This window comes from Daphnia magna, linkage group LG9, assembly GCF_020631705.1.
Source record: "Daphnia magna isolate NIES linkage group LG9, ASM2063170v1.1, whole genome shotgun sequence".
Classification (NCBI taxonomy): domain Eukaryota; kingdom Metazoa; phylum Arthropoda; class Branchiopoda; order Diplostraca; family Daphniidae; genus Daphnia; species Daphnia magna.
Genome location: NC_059190.1, coordinates 7,588,290 through 7,593,191, shown reverse-complemented (window position 1 = coordinate 7,593,191; position 4,902 = coordinate 7,588,290). Strand labels below are relative to the sequence as shown.

The 4,902-nt window shown below is 36.2% G+C and overlaps 1 long non-coding RNA gene and 1 pseudogene across 1 annotated transcript; one reads left to right on the top strand and one right to left on the bottom strand.

The window, feature by feature from the left end:
- The first annotated feature begins 823 nt into the window (after window positions 1-823).
- LOC116922730 lies at window positions 824-2,717 on the top strand. Its single transcript, XR_006651397.1, has 3 exons — window positions 824-976; window positions 1,036-1,116; window positions 2,510-2,717. It is a non-coding gene; the product is annotated as an uncharacterized LOC116922730 (long non-coding RNA).
- Window positions 2,718-3,498: 781 nt separating this feature from the next.
- LOC116923928 lies at window positions 3,499-4,630 on the bottom strand (annotated as a pseudogene).
- Window positions 4,631-4,902: the final 272 nt, after the last annotated feature.

Genomic DNA, 4,902 nt, shown 5'->3' with positions numbered 1-4,902 from the left:
CCTTAGTTTGCACTGTTGAACTTCTCTTAACGATTCTTTCCAGACAATGGTCACTAGGTTGTGAGAAACGGATCCGTTGATCCCTCCCGGTATATCGCCAATGGGTGAACTTATAATACAGTTAGCGCACTCAGTTTCTAAAGTAACTTCTTCTAATCGACAGTTGATCAGCTGATCAGCTGTGACTTGAAGCCCAGCTACCCTGCACATTTGGAATACGTTCGAACGACCACTTATTGTTTCCTAAGTAGTCCATGCTTTTGCCATGCCACAATCGGGAATCACGCATTTTTCACATTCATGTGCATTGACTTCTATTGGCTATCTTGATTGACTTGGAGTTTGCCAACCCCAGAAGTCAGTATAGATGTGTTTCTTTTCCAGCCACATGGTACACGAATGGCCAACAAAACGGGTGATTTGGGGAAGAGTAGAATAGACATCATAATATACTGGAATAGCGGGAAGGGGGCTTATTTGATAATCACAGTCATCGCTAGTGAATTTTAGGAACCCTTTTGGCTGAGAAGCTTTACAATTACAAATAGTGATGTTAAGAGCATGGATGCGACAGAAAAACTGTATGATGAGGAGAGGTAGAAGACATAATCTATGAGAAAAGTAATTTCAAAATCAATTTCAGGGATCCATTCTATGAATTATTAAGATTACTAATACAAAGTTTTTAGAATTTAAACACGGTTTAAAGATAGTTAATGTTCCAGCGAAAATCGACGCTTAATTAATTCGGCGGCTGTTTATCTTATTTATGTTTGTAATTTTAACGGTAGATGTCACGTCGAATAATCAGAGGGCGTAGTTATCAGCTGATCAGTTGTTTGCTTCTGTCTGATTTCTTTTGGAGTCGTAAGAGGCCATTTTGCCTAGTAAAGTTTCTGATTCTGACAGCTCTTAATCTGGTACGCTATTTGTGTCGTTTATTGTGTGTGTCCACTTGATTCTGCTCTGCATTCAGGTACTTGATTGAAATGCTATTTTATGACGTAAATTAATGTATTGTGTATTTGTGTTTAGAGTGTGTTAATTGATGCGTGATCTCTATTGAGTCACCCCTGGTATTTCTGGTCATAGCCCACTCCTAATTGTGGACCCTGGGTAACTTATCCCTGAGGGTATATATGTATATATACCGAAGGACTATAACAATTTTAGGGTGTGGGGTATAGGGGGTAGGGTAGTAGTAGTAGATCTCAGAAGGTTTAATGTCCATTATGTATTTCCATATACGTTTCTTCCCTGAATGACCAATCGTCCCCAAATTTTGTACAAAATTCTGTCAAAATTTGATACGTGGTATAGTGGCTTTTTCATTTGATTCTATTACAGTTTAAAAAAATTAATTTGCGTAATTGTTACCTAGCTGGTTGCCGAATCCTAGGCAGTGAATTTGATTTTGTTTGCGTAACCTTACAACTGTCAATGCATTGCAGTCAGTGCAGAAGGCTGTATAACAGTCACTAAACAGTAAGTGTTTTCTTTAACAAAATGTTTTAAGCAGTAGATTTTTATATATTTTTTTATATTGCAGTAGTAAACATGCTGCCAGAACGGAGACTATGGAGAAGAAAGTTACACAGCGGCGACAAGATACCTAATTTTTGATGCTATATTCACATGAATGTGTGTGATAGCTCAGCGGTAAGGTGTTGGGCTCATAACACCAAGATCAATGGATCAATACTCTTTGAAACACAAAATTTATTTAGTTTTTTCCTTTTTATGCGTATATTTTGTTAAATTTTTAAGTCGCTTAGTATGTCTTAAACTTAAACTATCCTAAGTAATATTTATATGGTTACATTCCCTGAAATTGCTTTTACAAGACAATTCAATTTGTTGTCTATTTTTGAGGAAAAATCTTCATCTAATTCACGATTGCATTCTCATTTTTTTAAACATAAGTCCCCGTGTTGCTAATTCCGGACAGTATACTGCTGCAGATGATGTAAAATTAAACTGCTATTCATACTAGTCGCATTGTGTCAATAACAGCGTAGTGGTAAGGTGTTGCGCTGGCATCATTAAGTTTAATTGTTCAATACTCATGCGGAAATAAAACATTTTTTCTTCAAATGTCATTGTTTTTCTAATTTTTGGAATTTTTTTAAAGTCGCTTAATAGGTCTTAAACTTACATTATCCTAGCCAATATTGATATGGTTAGATTCCCAGAAGTGTATTTTAAAAAACTATTGCATTCGGTAGTACATTTGTTGTATAAAATTCTTCAAATTCGTTATTGCATTTTCATTTTTTACATAAGCTCCCGTGTTGCTAATTCCGGACAGTAGACTACAGGAGATGAACACTATAAATTGATTGAAATTTAGAAATCTTGGATCCAAAATCTTTTTATCTTTGGCCCACGTTACATGTCTTTAGACAATTTTTTTCAAAAAAATTGCCCGAAGGACATTACCGAAGGAATCTTGTTATATTATTGCTGATATGTCTTGCTTGAATGTAATTATTTATGTATATTTATTTAGGCACCAGTTGAAAGGTGTAATATAGTTGTATTACTCGTTGGCCCTAGCATTGTACTTCTTGGTTTCATTGGTGATCGTAGCAGGACCTGCTGCAAGAAGAAAGACAATGACAAGGGGCAAGAAGAAGGCTGCTCAAGCTCATCCTAAACCTGACGAAGACACAATTGCAGGAAGAAGGAAGAATTGAAACGTCCAGTCCATTTATCAAAGACAAGCAGAAGATCTTGGCAAGTCTCAAACACAGTCAACAGTCAACGATGATGGACATGTTGGAGTAAGGTGTTATCAACTATGTTTGAACGCAAATAACTTTCTTTTATTGAGACAACATACCTGTCAGTACAAATCACTATCATCAAGTAGTTCACAAGACTATCATACTCATCAGAAATAGACAGCACTTAAAGGGATGAGAACAGAGAAAGGTGGTGCTAAACAGTTGGGTAGGTTTACATAACCACCACGGTTTGGCAACATCTCCAACACCTCCTCTCAAACCAGAGCCATTAAAGGGGAGGTCAGTCAGCTCCATAAGACGGTGTCCATAAGCCCACGGAACAGAGATTGCTACGACTACGCTGCTGCCTCTTGTGGGTGTGTTGTGAACTACTACCTACAAACTTGAAATAGCTGCTGCTGCCGGGAAACTCAATAAGGCATTGTAGATTACACTAAATTTTTTGCGATTCATGTTTCAAAGTTTGCTGCTCACGCATAGAAGCAATCACAGTAATATAGTTTTTGTATTTTATGAACTTAAATATGTGTTACAATGAATAGACAAGTAATAACAATTGGAACACTTTGTGTTTTAACGGTTTTATTACGCGGTCTTTGCCATTTTATTACCTGTATGTACAGCGGTTTTGGTTTTAGCTAAATTGAGATCTCTGAATTTTTTGACTCGAAATAAAAACGAATTTGGACGTATTCCATTATTAGAAATGGTAGAACTTCAGGATGTTCATCACATGAAAGTTGGGTTAAATTTAGAGAACCAATTTGGTCAATGACTTGTTCAAAAGCATCTCTGATATAGATGTGATCATTGTTAGAAAAATGCTTATCTACTAAAGATTCTACCTTTTTAAAACATTAAAACATTTGAATACTTGCAAGTTTTAGATATCCATAAGTTCTTGTAAGGGTTTTTTGGCGCAAAGGTTTCGGCAGTTGTGACTCTTCTGTTTTGAGCAAGAGATTTACACTTACGGCATTCCAAAACTGCTGATCGGCTGTGAAGCCAGATACCCACAGATGTCATAGATCAATTCGTCGTTCGTAACATCACTGCTGCTGACCTGATTCTCAATATGATCAACATATCTAATAGACAACTCAGTTAACAGTTTGTCCTTTAAAGTTAACTTTGCTTGCTTTCTCTCCTCTTCAATTTCCTTAAATCGATCTACAAAACATTTCTTGTAGCCAACTAATACTTTTAACTCGTCCTCATTATCCACATTTCCGTTTTTAACGACTGTCTTCGTAAGGTTGTGCAGGGATAAGATCCTAAAGATGTGAAGCCAGGAATGTGCTGTTGGCGTGTTGTCAATAGATCTAGCAATTCAAAAAATCTCTAAAATTTGGAACATAACAAATCATGTAATTAGAAACTTTCATAATGGATAACTATAGATTATGAAGCAGTACCTCAATAGGATCTTGATTCATTTTACCAGTTAAAACTGTATGATAATTATGTTGAAGTAATTCTTCAGTGAGTGCCATTGCCGAGTTGATTGTCAATCTTAATGCCTTTAACGTTGTGAGTGAACAAAACATCTCGCTTGGACTACTAGAATTTTTCTCACGGGATTCATGTTCCTTTTCGGTGATGTACAGCACAGTCAACATAGCATTCAACGTTGCCCACTTCATTTCTTTGACCGTCCTTTTGTTCTTGTCGTTGTGGTTGATGTTATTCGAGATTCCTTCAGCATAGTATCTGCCATTTAGGACATCAAAAGTCTTATTCATTAACATAGCCAATTTCTCAGTTCCTTCTGATCCTATTGACATACAAAAAATTTAAATGTTGTTTGAAAAAATGTAGATTTATCGCCAACCTTTAAATTTATCTGCTGTTTCCTTGAGATTACGGTAGTGGTTTAGAGCCATAGCCACAGATCTTGACAACAACTGTGCGGCTTTCGGACATTCATCCGTTCAAAGTATGGGATGAACATGAGAATAAGTCAACTTGTGGCATTTTCTCAGCCCCTTTATGTTTTTCATGTTCGTATAGATTGCTAAAGAATTCGTACCGAACAACCATCCCGGCATACTATAAAAGGAAACAAAAATTAAGTAATTATTACTCTTTGAATAAGTACTTTTTAAATATTTTTTGGCGAAAAAATGATTGTACCTGCACATATTTGTGTGTCAGT